Raw genomic sequence first — 16066 nt, forward strand, 5'->3', positions numbered from 1 at the left:
ATTTCAAACATAGCACATCAATGCCGTACAAGGTTAATTGCTCTTACTAATCCACTAATGGAAAACCTACTGCTTTCCTATATAATAGAAAACCACAATAAACTTATTTCTTTCATTAATTGGACCATTATAAAGTGTGCATAATCTTCACTCTGTTAAGAAAATTTTAAGCTGAGTGTCTGTCCCAGGTTTAGCTGGGACAGAGTTGTGTTTTTTTTTAACAGCCAGAAGAGCTCCGTGTTTTGATTTTACTCAGAGGCTCACTCTGAGAAGAATGTTGATAGCAAGTTGATGTTTGTGGTTGGAAGTGAAACTCCAAGGACTTTTCAGTGTGCGGAGTACAGAAACACGGCGGGATAAGGGGGGAGCATAGCTGGGATAAGGGGGGAGCATAGCTGGGACAAGGGGGACACGATTCCCCTTGTCATTTGTGGTGGAACTTAAGATTGAGGGCCAAACTGGCCAATCAGTATTCCATATCATGCAGCGTCATGCCCAGTATAAAAGTGAGGGGCAGCCGGGAAGAAGGGCTTTTGCGCTTTGGCTCTTTTGCGCTTTGGCTTTTGCGCTTGCTGCGCTTTCGCTCTGTTGCTTTTCCTTCCTTCTCTCTCTCTCTCTCTCTCTCTGCCCCTCTCTATTTCGGGGCCTCGCGTTCGTCCGGGATTGCAGCTTCGGGATGAGACGGGCTTCGCATACGAGGGGGTGGTGAGCACATACACTGTATTAAATCATCTGTATTAAATCATTCTTATCTCAACCCACGGGTTTCCCGTTTCTTCTTTAATTCTCTCCCTCATTCCTGGGGGTGGGGGAGGGGGATTGACCAGCTGTGTGTGGGGGGTGGTTTACAACCTAACCCACGACAGTCTTAATTGGCGCCCAACATGGGGCTCGAAGGGGTTGAGATAACGATGTTGCTGGCTGGAATGCTGTTTGTTATCCTTGCATACATGTTACCGGACATTCATAATTTATTGCCTTATTTAACCTATATGATGTTAGGCGGAATGTTTATGTGGTTTTCTGGCTCTGGGTGTTGGACCGGCATGAAAAGTATGTTATCGGTAATTAAGGGTTTTGCTATACTGTACGGTGTAACTCTGATAAGATCATCGGTGCTGGGACTGGCTCAGTCTTTGTATTCGGCGGTGCAAAGGGGGATGGTGATGTGGAGTTCGTTTATTAATTTTGAGGGTCACCTGGCGAATATCATCGCCAATTATACCGGTGACTTTTCATTCACAAAAGCTTACGTTGATTTTGATAATGCCGAACATCGTTGGAATAATTTAACCGGTTTGATTGTCCTGCAAGGTCTCCTGAATATATGTTTGATTATCTATATATTCAAAATCAATCAGCCATTTAGGGGTGTATATCAATTTATTTCTCGGGTTATTGTGCTTGCCATCTCAACTCCCATGACAAGCACTATAGCTACTCAGACTACAACGGTATCAGTTGCCCCCGTAAGGAAAAGAAAATGTATACAAAAGTTAGAAGATGAAGACGAGCAATCAGGGCCATCACAACAACCAAATGAGGAAGAGCAACCAGGGCCATCAGAGCAACCAGACAAAGAAGAGCAGCCAGGGCCATCACAACGATTGGAGGAAGAGCAACCGAGGAAATGTGTGCGAAAGTCAGAAAGCAGAGGAGAGGATGATGATGATGAAGAGCGACCAGGGCCATCACGAGAAATGAAGCGGGAGCGTTCTGTTTTGCCCCAGAGAAAATCTCAATGGAGGAGGAGTGACATCATAGATGAGAGGATAACCACCAGATCTCTAAAAATGAGCGAGCTGCGAGATATTCGAAAAGATTATGGCCGTCTTAAAGGTGAGCCCATTGTCTCTTGGTTGCTCAGATGCTGGGACATGGGAGCCAATAGTCTGGAGTTAGATGGTAGTGAAGCCAGGCAGCTGGGAGCCCTTGCCATGGATGGAGGCATTGATAAAGCAATTGGAAGGCAGACACAAGTCCGCAGCCTCTGGAGACGACTCCTGGCAGCTATAAAGGAAAGGTACCCCTACAAGGACGAGGTGCCATGTAATGTAAGCAAGTGGACCAACACAGAAAAAGCTATTCAGTATCTGAGAGAACTGACTGTGTTAGAGGCTGAAGTGAGCCTAACTGGAGAGCAGTGGCAAAAACACCCTATTGTAACTGGCCCAGAAGCCCTGTGCATCCTTGGTATAGATTATCTTAAGAGAGGGTATTTCAAAGACCCAAAAGGGTATCGGTGGGCTTTTGGCATAGCTGCAGTAGAGACAGAAGAAGGCAGGCAGCTGTCTACTTTGCCTGGTCTCTCAACGGACCCTTCTGCTGTGGGGTTACTGAGGGTCGAAGAACAACAGGTGCCAATTGCTAATACAACAGTGCACCGACGGCAATATCGTACCAACCGAGACTCTCTAATTCCTATCCATAAGTTGATTCGTCAACTGGAGAGTCAAGGAGTCATCACAAAGACCCGCTCCCCTTTTAACAGCCCTATATGGCCTGTACGTAAGTCCAATGGCGAGTGGAGGCTGACAGTAGACTATCGTGGCTTGAATGAAGTTACACCACCATTGAGTGCTGCCGTGCCAGATATGCTGGAACTTCAGTATGAATTGGAGTCAAAGGCAGCCAGGTGGTACGCTACAATTAATATCGCTAATGCATTTTTCTCAATTCCTTTGGCACCGGAATGCAGGCCACAGTTTGCTTTCACTTGGAGGGGCATCCAGTATAGCTGGAATCGACTGCCCCAGGGGTGGAAACACAGCCCCACTATTTGCCATGGACTGATCCAGACCACACTGGAACAGGGTGATGCCCCAGAACATTTGCAATACATTGATGACATCGTTGTATGGGGCAACACAGCAGAAGAAGTTTTTGAGAAAGGTGAAAAGATAATCCAAATCCTTCTGAAAGCAGGCTTTGCCATAAAACAGAGTAAAGTCAAGGGACCTGCCCAGGAGATTCAGTTTTTGGGAATAAAATGGCAAGATGGGCGTCGTCAGATTCCGATGGACGTGATTAATAAAATAACAGCTATGTCCCCACCAACCAACAAAAAGGAAGCACAAGCTTTCTTAGGCATTGTGGGTTTCTGGCGAATGCATATTCCAGATTACAGCCAGATTGTAAAACCCCTCTATCAAATAACCCGGAAGAAGAACAATTTTGAATGGGGCCCAGAGCAAAAACAAGCCTTTGAACAAATTAAACAAGAAATAGTCCATGCGGTAGCCCTGGGACCGGTCCGGACAGGACAAAATGTCAAAAACGTGCTCTACACTGCAGCCGGGGAGAACGGTCCTACCTGGAGTCTGGCAAAAAGCGCCAGGGAGACGCGAGGTCGACCTCTTGGGTTTTGGAGTCGAGGATACAAAGGATCCGAAACCAACTATACTCCAACTGAAAAAGAGATATTGGCAGCATATGAAGGAGTCCGAGCTGCTTCTGAAGTGATTGGTACGGAAGCACAGTTGCTCCTGGCACCCCGATTGCCAGTGCTCGGCTGGATGTTCAAAGGGAGCGTCCCGTCTACACACCATGCAACTGATGGCACATGGAACAAGTGGATCGCGCTGATCACACAAAGAGCTCGGATAGGAAACGGCAATCGCCCAGGAATTTTGGAAGTGATCACCAACTGGGCTGAAGGTAAAGACTTTGGAATGTCACCAGAGGAGGAGGAGGTGACACGTGCTGAGGAGGCTCCACCTTATAATGAACTATCAGACAATGAGAAGAAATACGCTCTGTTTACCGACGGATCCTGTCGCCTTGTAGGAAAACATCAAAAATGGAAAGCTGCTGTATGGAGTCCTACTCGACGGGTCGCAGAAGCTACCGAAGGAGAAGGCTAATCAAGTCAGTTCGCAGAGGTAAACCCATCTGGGCTGCCCTGTTGTGGAAAGACATTGCTGCACGAGTAGAGAAGCTGATTGTGAAAGTACGACATGTAGATGCCCATGTACCCAAGAGTCGGGCCACAGAAGAACATGAAAACAATCAACAGGTGGATCAGGCCGCCAAGATTAAAGTGGCTCAAGTGGATCTGGACTGGCAACATAAAGGTGAAAAATTTCTAGCTTGTTGGGCCCATGATGCCTCAGGCCATCAAGGAAGGGACGCCACATACAAATGGGCTCGTGATCGAGGGGTGGACCTAACTATGGACACTATTGCAGAGGTGATCCATGAATGTGAAACGTGTGCTGCAATCAAGCAAGCCAAGCGGTTAAAACCTCTTTGGTATGGAGGGCGTTGGTTGAAATATCAATATGGAGAGGCTTGGCAAATTGATTATATCACACTTCCACAAACTCGCAGTGGCAAGCATTACGTGCTTACAATGGTGGAAGCGACCACTGGATGGCTGGAAACCTATGCTGTGCCCCATGCCACCGCCCGGAACACTATCTTGAGCCTTGAAAAGCAAGTCTTGTGGCGACATGGCACCCCAGAAAGAATTGAGTCAGACAACGGGACTCATTTCCGTAACAATCTTATAGACATCTGGGCCAAAGAGCATGGCATTGAGTGGGTATATCACATCCCCTATCATGCACCAGCTTCTGGGAAGATTGAACAATATAATGGATTGCTAAAAACCACACTGAAAGCAATGGGTGGTGGAACCTTCCTGGATTGCCTATGCTCTGCTGTGTTATCCCTCCAACAGATATCAGGGTGGTTGAAGTCCCCCAGGAGGACCAGAGCTCGTGAACGTGAGGCTGCTCCTATCTGTCCGTGGAGGGCCTCATCCACTCGGTCCTCCTGGTCAGGTGGTCTGTAGCAGACCCCTACTACTATGTCCCCTGTCCCTGACCCATAAGCTCTCAGTTGCTTCCTCGTCTATCCTCAGGTGTAGCTCCAGGCAATTCAGCTGTTCACTGATATAGAGCGCAACCCCTCCTCCTCTTCTCTCCTGCCTATCGTTCCTAAAGAGTCTGTATCCTTCCATTCTGACACTCCAGTCATAGGATTCATCCCACCACATCTCTGTGACGCCAATAACATCGTATTCCAACAGGCGCGCATGCACTTCTAACTCCTCTTGCTTATTCCCCATGCTGTGTGCATTAGAGTAGAGGCATTTAAGTTGGGCTCCAGATGAATCTGACTTCCTGGCTGGAGTGGCTGGATTTCCTTTCTGCTGCTCTTCAGGTGCTTCCAGCATATCTTTATCAATCTTGATACTATGCCCCCTCCCATTCGAATCTAGCTTAAAGCCCTGTGAATGAGCGTTGCTAGCTGTTATGCTAAGACCTTTGATCCCTTCATAATTGACAAGTATGATATGACAATGCTCCTCAGAAAGGACAGAGAGGAAGAATTAGCCTTGACCTTTTCATATTGAGGGAAAGAAAAAAAGAATTATGAATATTTTTATTAGGAGCACTGAAATATATTTCCTCTAGAATCAGGTAAGTCACTTTTCAGCATTATACAAAACTGATTTTTTTATATTTAAAATGATGCTTAGCTTTCAGCTGTTGTCTTTTTTGTTTAGTTTTTTCCTTACTGGTATTATTAATTTTTAAACTTCTAATCTCCTGAGGCTAATTAATGGCCAATTTGCACATCCTGCTGAAATGAGCCATACTGGGAAGCAGCAGGACTGATGGCAGTACTCTTGAAGCTGGGAAAGAGGAACGTCACAAAGGACATAATCCCACCCATGGCCAGACCAGGGAGCTGGATTATAACAAAATCTGTACTGGCCAGTTAGGGAGTCACTTTTTATAGACGTTTCTTTGCCACTTTGGCACTCAGCAGTTGATGTATGGTTTGCAGAATGAGTATTTATACATCATCCAGTTTTGAAACTTCTTTAATGCAGCAACAGAGGCTCCCATCTCAGGAAATACTGAATACCTCTTAACTATCATATTACTCTCCTCATTGCAGTGGATGTCTGTGTTAAACTAGAGTCTTTTAAGCTGGATAGAGGGAAGCAGAGACTTTTACCTCAAAAAGTTCACATATATAATAAGAAATAGCATTGTACTTTTTTTTTTCTTTTTTCCCCCTTTGTTTCCTATCCCGACTGCTTTGAAAAGATGTTTCTTTTCACATTGCAGCAATGTCTGACATGTTGTTTCCTCCTCCTTGACTTAGAGCTGAACATGGATGAAGCGTTCAGTAACCACCATCCAGAGGATATTAAATCAAGCTGGTCTAATCCCTCTCCCAGTCATGGCATGACGTTGCTCAGCCTGCTTGGATCTCCTCACGCCCTCCTCCCCGTCCTTGACTCCTATTGTTGACTCTGAGCCACCCACACAACTAGACTTTCACCTGCGCTTAATCACTGCTCAAAGTTCTTTATTTGAACTGGCTGCACCCTGCACTGCCAGGCACAGATTTACTTGGGCACCACCAACGCCAGGCAGCCGGGCTCCCGCACCGGGCGCAGGCAGGGCTGCTGGCCTGCCTCTGTTGAAGTCAGTGTTTGCATTTACATGCACACGATGACCTACCTGCACTGCCCTGACTGCCCCAGGGAAGCCTCCAGCCTTCCCGTGGTACTAGGTTCTGCCTAAGGCTGGTGATATGGCTTTGGTTTGTCCCAGAAAGATTTTTCTTGTGAAGTCCCATATGGTATAAACCTGTGCTTAGATACTGTGTGGATGAATGCCATGAAAATAATCCCCAAATTAGCCTAGAATTTGACCCATTGTTTTTTTACACATGACCTGCTAGAGACTCAAAGCTTAAATCTACTCCTTCATTAAAGTAAACGTCTGCAGCACGTAAAAGTGCTGGTTTATTATAGCACTGTTCATGAGTGTTTAGACTATTGACATTTTAAAATATTTTTTAATTTATTTGGGGAAAAATAACTCTGAACTTGATAAACGAACCTCTGAAATTAAATTAATTTTGCATGAATGTATTCACATAAAAAATATCTTTGGCTTTAAAGAGAGTTTAATAAAGACATATACGATTAGGTCATATATCAAGAAAAGAAAGCTGAATTACTTAATTGGCCTTTAACACCCAACAAATTGTAAGTATGATCCTGAAATACTTAAGTTCCCATCATGTTGCTTTTTTGAGATTTAGCTAAAGAAATACTTTCAGTGGTCTATAAATCTAGCCTTCCAAATGTTGAATTCAGCTGTGAAAAATGGCTTTTCCTAAAAGGAATATGGAAGATTTTCTGAAACTTGAAAGGAGTACCTCACTCAGCTCCAAGTATAGAATACCACAAGCAAGCCCATGTTTGCTTGAGTGCTTAAGCACAGCCATCTCACTCCAAATATAAAGCCAAAGTGAGAGAGGTCTGACACATTCTTTGACACCGAGTCTGTATGAAGCAACCCAAAGAGCTCTGAAATACACCCGTTTCTACTCATAGGAGTTTTCATTTTCTCGCAATGGTTGCACACTAGCAGAACCAAAAATAGATCCTAGCCCCATAAAGTCTATTTTGATTGCAAGTGCCATCCTGTAAGAGAAAACATCTTGAAGTACCTTTTGAACCAAATCCTTTGCTCTGCTTATAAAAAGATTGTCAGATCTAGAGTTTAATTAGTATCGTTCAAGATCTCTATGTCCCTATAACTCATGCTCAGAACATATTAACGGGGGGCGGGGGGGGGGGGGGAATGACCAAAGGGCTTATGAAACTATACTTATGAAACTATTTCCCGGAAAATTCAGTTAAAGAAACACAAGAGAAAAGCTGCTTCACTGACCAAGCTTGGACTTGCAGGATTGATTTGAATCAGAAAGTAACACAGGCTTACAGAATAAAAAAGGTATCTTGGTATACTGCCTGTTTAACCATAAACAGGTATTACACTAATAAAGACAAAAAGCTTTCGGAAGAAAATACTATTTATAGAGTTCAAAACAAGACATACAGGTGAATTCTGACCTAGAGATTGTTTTCAGCCTGGGCCACATAGTGCCGTCTTCCTTCTCGCAAAGACAAGCCTACACGGTAGGTGATGCTACAAACCAGGTACCAGTCGGGTTGTGTGCTCCTGCTGGCCTGACGCTGGTCCTCGTCCTGCAGAGTGGGTGTGGATCGTGCCTCCAGGCACTTATACACACACACAGAGCTATAGACCACCCACCTCCCAGCATCCCTAGCACTGTTCACAACATCACAACTCGTCACATGCTGCACAATTTCTCTGATGCTGGTGAGATATCCTGTCACCAGGACAGTGCACTCAGGACCTAACGAATCCATCTTGAAACCATCGTTATAGACATCAGGGCTTCTGTGAGGTAAGACTATGCTTGGGACTAGCTGTATTTCCACTACCCAGCGGCAAAGTGCATGATCTCTGAGCCTACATGGCACAAGCATCGTTCCTCTGGAATGGGTCTGATCAAGTCCCCACATGCTTCTCTCTCTCACAGCCCATCTCTTTCCTTAGCCTACTTTCAAAACATGTGCAATCTCACAAATGTGCAGGCAGTTTCTCCTCTGCCCTGAAACTCTTGTCACCTATGTGCTTTCCTGCTGTACATCCTGCCTCTACGGTCCTCCCTCTGTAGGATGGCAAGGCTGATGGCAAGGGAGATGATAACACTAAGGCCCCAGTAAGGTCTTGAGGCACAAGAGGTCACAAATGATTCTGAGAGGACAAATTTATTAATTCCTTCAGGAACATTACAAAACTGACCATTTTTGGCCTACACCAAGAAACAAGCAATAAAGAAACCTCAAGGCAACATGCAGATTACAAGCCATCGCAGTAAAGTAACAACAACAAGATAAGGCCAGAAGAGATCAATGCCATTAGGAATCTAGGAAATGAATGTTTTCTAGGTCAATAAACCCCACCACCTTTCCCTAAGGAGTCCAAGACATAAATGAAATGTTTTCAGGGCTAGGAGAAGCTGCATATCGTCTACTACAACAGAACAAGTCAATAACATGAACTTATGTGAGTAGTGTCAACTTGCCTTTAATAGGTCAGATAAAATCAAACAGAGGCTCCTCACCTTTACCCAGGACCAAACAAATCAAATAGAGGACTCTTAGCCCTCGTTTAAACCCAAAAAAAGTAAACTGAACAGATTTCCAGCCTTTTTCGGTTTGCAGATCCCTCTATAAGTTTCCCATGGCTCTGTATACCAATGTAAGACGCCTGGCAACAGCACTGCTTCTCTTGGTTGCCTGTCAAAGACAAACAGCAGTTACCCAGAGACCATCAAGCATCATCATTGACAGGTTTCATCCCTGTTCCAGTCCAGAGAAATGAAACAGAGGAGTTTCTAGTCACAGATTCTCCTACAACTTTTTCTAACAGATGTAGCTGGCATAAAATTTCCCTTTTCCAGGTCCTAGGCAGGGCTGAAACAAGGTTTGGTGGGCTGATGTGGTGTGGGCAAGTTTCATCCTCCTTGGTGGTGTGCTGCCAGCCAGTTCTGTCTATTCTGGATGCCAGAGATGCCCACACCCCATCAGAAAAAGGCCACGGAGGGCTGATTCAATTCTTCATCTTCAAGTAAATACCTTCACACTTTTTTAGTGTCTTCTTGCTCCAGTCAGCCATTGCTGCTAGTCACCGCCCCTAAGTTTCTACACCATGTCCCCCGATCAAGTGGCTAACCCTCAAGTGAGCTTCTGCATGAAACCCCCAAGGAGGCAGACTAACATGCCAGTCCCCCACAATTGAAGGAACTCCCCCATACACCAGGCAGGGCGACAGAATTTCCCTCCTACCAGAAGACCATTTGCACAACAGTCAGGTTTTGAGCCCTGAAGGGTGGTCAGTTTAGGGTTATATGGGAGGGAGGAGGAGGCTAAAAAGCCAGCCCCCTGCTACACCCAGGTTTCCTCACTGAAGGAATCAGTTGGTTCATGCCAGGTGAGCTAAAACTGCAGACACGCGAAACAAGCAGCGATTGTGGGCTAAAGCAGGAGTTTGATGCAAGCAAAGATGTGTTAATTGAAGATGTTGACTAAACCAGTGACCTACTCCAAGCACAGATCTGCATGCCAGACATAGCAGCAGGATCATTCCCCAAGAACCAAGAAAGCCATTCCACTGTCAAGCATTGAGGTAGATCTTGTCATGACCTCCGAGTGCCCAGAGCCCAGGTCAGGCATAGAAAAGCATCCAGTATTTATTCTCCGATTTAGAAGGAAATAAATTGTTTCATTTTTACTTAAGGAAATTTGCTACTGTAAGTGGAGTATTAATACGTCACTCCTAAACCTTAGGTATGACAGAGAAGAAAGGAGTGACCTTCTTGGTCATTCTCAGAAGAGATACCTCCCTGCAAGAAAGATGAGTTCTCCAAGTAAGAGCAATTCATAAACACTGGAGTTGCTTTTAAGTGTCCATCAGTAATCTACTTTCTTTCTCACTCAATTGTACTATTGACTGTAATTCTCAGATGACTTTTTTTTTTCCCCAACAGCATTAGAGATTGGATTTAAAGCAACAGGGCTCCTTTTCAAAGCAAAGGAACACATTCTGATGATGTGGTACATGTTACTTAAAAATTTAAATCAAAATAGAACAGTATGTTTTATTTCAAAGGGTAGCACTTGGAGCAATCTTATTCTATTAGGTGATTTTATCTGACTTTTTGTCCCATACTGAATGAATACTATGTGGAAATATCTGCAGTTCCCATCAAATACGGACATTCCCGCGTCAGGGTCTCTGGTCCCAGACCTGCTGTGGTCTCTCCTTACCATGAGATGGGAGTAGAGGGTCTCCAACACAGCTTCAATCCGGGAGGCTCCTGTACTGAACGCTTCAAGGCAAACACCACTTTTTCTAAATCCCTTTCTAATCTCTCCCTGATGAATAAGAGCAATAAAAATTCTATCTTGCCCTATCAAGACTTACAGATTTTTTTCGTGCTAGGCTAAGAACATGTCCTAGGAATGAGCCTGCTCCTGTGTACTTTAGGCAGTTTGCCATAAAACAAGTTCAGCGGACAAGCGTAGAGTGATAGGTGACATAAGGGACACTCAAATCAAATCATTCTGTTGTAATCACCAGGTCTTTTGAATTAATACTTTGTCAATGTTTTTCTGCTGAAAGGATCCTTCCTTTTTTATTTTAAAATATTTGCTTAAATCAAATGACAAATTAACCCAGGATTTTTAGTCAGCAGCAGCCACCACTACGAATCCCATTAAAACACCTTAAAAAGCAACAGAGAACAACAGGGATGACAGTCATATTAACAGCTCAGTCAGATTATTAATGCTTCCTTTTGGGAAGGAATACAAACCTAGTAATAGAGTCCAGCATTTCTTGGAAGTAGGATTGTCGAAAAACCAGTAGCCTGAATATATTACTGAAAACAGAAACTGCTGCAGGAGTGACAGTCTCCTTCACAAGCTAATTTTACAGAAGTGACTATCAGTTTGAACTAGCTAAGCTAGCTGTACTTGGACCCAAGAAGAGCAGAAAGTCTTAGGTTCTAGATTTTGCTGTTTTAAAATCCTTGAGATCAGTGATTTCCAATGTCTCTCAAGCTACGGAGCACTGCCAACACTCAACATTTCTAAGGGAGCTTCGAGATATTGACAGGAGTCTGCTAAACTTGAAAACTGAACTTCAGTTGTAGACCATTTTCTATGGCCTTCTGCCTGTCACCCTGTGGCCACCGCTCTGAGCCCTTGGTATCTGTTACGAAAGTGGCAGAGAGGAGAGAACTGTTGGGTTTCCGCCAAGCTAGCCAAGCTAATCTCTCTCTCTATAAGGGTTCACAAATGGACAAAGTGTGATGCTAAACAATAAAAAGGCATTCTCACAGAAGTATGAAAGGATAACGTATGCTGGCTGAGGCAGAAGCCCTGATAAACTGAGGTAATATTTTCTGAAAAACTTCTTGCTTTCGTTAATTCACACACACCTGGGACTCATCTCAGAGAGAGCAGCAGAACATTTCATTTATTTAAAAAAAATAAGTTTAATTAAAAAAAATGATATGGATCTATATTTGCCCCAGTGAGTGCATGAGGAAACGATGGGCACTTTTAAAAGCAATGAAAGGAAACCGAGCCTGCAGGATTTTCCTGTTAGTCATGCATCTGTTTTTACCAATCCCATGATGTTTCCAGGTGTTTGGCTGAGTTGTCTTCTTGGCTATACGGATGTCTAACATATGTCAAGTGACCTGATTATGCTTCCTTAAGGAATCCTGCCTGCAGAGCCAGGGCCGCAGCTCTCCATGCCCTGCTGCTGCTGCTGCTATGTGGGATTACAGACAGCTCTTTATTATCCGTGACTCACGTCACGATGGGCTAATTGTACAAACGCAGCCAGTGTATTGTGCAGCGCATGTGGATCCAGCTCAACACTCCTTTGTTCTGTGCTCGTTGCCAGGGCTGTTGTCCCATCTCTTGGGTGGTCACTGTTGCATACAAATACCTTGCTTTTTGCCACGAACTCTGCAGCTGAATTGATGAATATGAGTGCTGAAATCCCAGTTCCCTACAAGTCATTGGGAGTTTTGTTACCGCTTTCAATGGGGTCAGGTGCTTGTGCACTGCTAGATGCTTGTTCACTATCAGGCAACAGTAGATTTTTAAATGCTGCTGTTTGCCAGCTGTCATTTTCTGGAGGTATCAGTCTTTATACTTGTGTAACTGTTATTATTACCTTAAGCATAATTTCTCCATTTCAGAGATGTGCAGGTTGGTCTCTGAGACTTCAGAGCATTTGAGAGAACAGGAACGGATTTTTACTAGCAGCAGAACACCTGAGGGGCTTGGGAGGGGAAACATGGTTAGAGGGAACAGGAACAGTCTTGACTTATTAATGGGTAATGTGCTTTGTCCACTCCCTGGTGGCCTTTAACAGAGTCGCTGGACTCACAGATAGACCCTGGAGTAAGTTATTTTTTAAAAAGGCACCATTTCTTTTCATTAAAGCTACAAATAGTTGTTGTACAGCCTCTGGGTCTCTCTTTTCCAGTGACAGTAGTGATGCTGTCCAACAAAAGTGGGCAAGTAGAGCACTTAAGAGATATTTTAGTCCCTTTTTAACAAATTATTGCATGCCCATATTAAAGCGGAGTATTGTTACTTTCAAACCAAGCGTACGTTTTATATCTATAAAGCTGCAGCATCCTGCTGCAGACATTGGCCCATCCTCATCCCCAGGGAGATGCTCAATGCCAGGGTAGAGGGCTACCTTGCTGCCCCACCATTCTGCCCAGATCCTTGGCTGGGGTCTGGAACAACCCTGGCTGCAAGGTTCTGCGCTGCTGCCCCAAGAAGTCCCCATGGTCCTGGCCTCTGGGGAGCTGCCATCCCTGAAGTGCCTTGCCATGGGCAGAGCACAAGAATAAAAATGCTCCTGATGACCAGCTCTCCATCATGAACCCATGCCCAGCATCTCCAGATCCACTTTCTAGCAGCTGAGGTATGACAAAGCTCACGATGCTCAGTGAGGCCAAGCAAAGCACATGGAAAGGAGAGGAGGATCCACTACTTCGGAATAGCCAATGTACTATACAAAACAACATAACCCCAGCACTGCTGCTTGCTCCTGAAGGTTGACTAGATCCTCAGCAGATTGAAGCAGGAGGGAAAATGCTGCTCAAGAAACAGCAAAATGTATTGGAGACACCTACCATCTGAGGCAAGAGTGGCATATACTCTTCCATTGGTGATGTCCAAACCCACCCATGCACAGCTACCTCATTACCCATCCCAGGGACAACGGTAGGATCTCATCCGCAGGCCAGTGTCATGCTTATAGATGGATGGCTACGGGCAGCCTTCCTAAATTGACAGAACCATCCAGAGAAGTGCCACATAGCTGGAGGATGGTGGGAAAGCCCTTCAGCTCCAGCCCTGCACTGGACAGAAGCTACATTGTCCTTCATACATGCTTGTCCGGCCCCTTCTCAAAGGTGATTTCACAGCACCCAGAGACAGCCCATGTTGGTGTTTCACTGCCATGACTGATGATCTGCAATGAGTTATCTAGTGCCGGGTGATATTTACAGATGAATTAAGAAATTATGAATTAATTAAATCACCTTACTCATCTCTTATCTTTCTCCTTCCGTAACTTGGATAACAAGCAGACAGAAAAGAATTAGTCTTGGTCCTTTATTATCACTTATCTTGAGCAGAGCCTTTTGCAAAGGATTCAAAAAGACATTCACACATCTTTCAGATGCAGGACTATCAAACTGTATTGTCCAATTTAGCTTCACAGGTTTTCAATCTTGTTTTAAATGGTGGTAGCACTCTGACAAAGAGCCTGTGAATGATATAAAATATGGATTGCTTAGACAGGGAAATAAAATATTTAGCATTCCTTTATCTATGCTAAGAAATCACAGTAAGAAGGAAAAAGCAAGCATTATGTTCTCAAAAAAGACAGAAATAAACCTCCATGAGAAAATCTCAGAAAACATCAAAAAGATTCCACTTGGGACATGAAAAAATCTGCCAACCTATTGGGAGTTTCAGTGCACATTTTGTTTTCATGCTTCTGAAGAACACCTATTGTTAAGTTTTTATTAAGGCACTAGACCCTTCTCAAAGGCCTGAACAATCTCTGAAGGAGTGTTACACAGTACACCAGAAAGGCTAGGGTCTGATATCAGTACAGAGGAGTAAAAGGAGATTGATTCCAGTCACTGGCTCCTCAAGCCTTACACCTTACAGTATGACAATTTACCACTCACGAAACAAGAACCTCATTATGGCTTTCCACACAGAGTCAGCACCGGGGACTGACATAGGGGAACAGCCTTCTCGCTCAGCCACTGATGGCTGTGTTCACCAGCAGTGACAAAGTATGGCCCTGCTCTCGCATCTTTCTTCATTAGAAAGTAGACAGGAGTGATATTAGACGATGCTGTCCTGCTGTTCCATGTAGCTGCTCTGGACCCTTGCAAGAAGGCATAATCCAACAGGCAGAGCTTTCCTCCCCAGACCCCCCAGCCCACAGACTGAGCCAGTTAGGAAGAAGACTTCAACTGACTACAGTCAGTGCTGAATCACAAGCAGGTGTGCTCAGGCACTATGACTTAACCTTGTCTGGCTTGGCCTGAATCTGATAAAGGTAAGCTGGATGTCAGCCTTTCTTAATGGCTGATTGTCTCCAAACCGATATACAGAACAACCTCGCAGCCTTCCACTGTTACTGCCAACAGAGAGAATGCAGGAATGAACGGGGAAGGAATGAGTTAAATCTTTTTTCCACAAAGGATTAAAAAGCCAAGTGGTAAACTGTTAGCTTAATCCTCTCTCTACAACAAAACCAATCTGTCAGCCACGGTTTTGGAGTCCTTTTACCTTTGTGATAAAACAGCAGTTGTTTTTCTGGCATTCACGAAAAATATATTGCTACCCTCTAACCCCTTTTCTGAAATTAGGGCTTCATTTACAGCAAAAAAGACTCTGACTGTGCCTGTGGTAATAAACAGGGTTTCCTGCATCATAAATGTGTTTTTCTAAGATTGCTACAACTACCAGGTTAACTGCTCAGGCCAGGAGAGGCAACAGTAATACTCATATATATTAAGCATCATAGATTTCTTCTTCATTCCCTTATACTTATTCATGATTGTGGACTTTTTCCATATTAAGCCCAAATCTGTACATTTTACTTTGAGCTTTGTCAAAAAAAAAAAAAAAGACAGCACATCAGCAAAAGTGAGTAAAAGACATAAGCAAATAATCATCTTCAATAAAAAATGAAAAAAAAAAAGATAACTGAGGCAAGCTGAAAATAAAATTTTGTGCTGTACCATGTTATTTAAAAAATCCTAAGAGAGCAAAAACTGTTAATTTGGCAGTAAATCTCAGTGAATCTGAATAGTAAATAAGCTTTAGATAACGCTAATTACAAAGATGCTTCGAATGCTACTGCTGCAGCTGCTAAAACACCTTCTATAGCTCTATTCTGTGACATTTTTATCAAGCATTTGAAATGAATAGCGACTTTTCAACAGGCTGAATTCAATGTTCATGTGGCTATACTTATATATAATTTATTACAGATTTTGTAAAGCTTCATTCGTATAGAAAGTCAAGAATACTACAGACTTCTGAGTGAAAAAAATGAATGCATAACAAAAATCATAATCACAGTAGAAAATAAAG

The sequence above is a fragment of the Tauraco erythrolophus genome, chromosome Z (genome assembly GCF_009769465.1).
Source record: "Tauraco erythrolophus isolate bTauEry1 chromosome Z, bTauEry1.pri, whole genome shotgun sequence".
Taxonomy (NCBI): Eukaryota; Metazoa; Chordata; class Aves; order Musophagiformes; family Musophagidae; genus Tauraco; species Tauraco erythrolophus.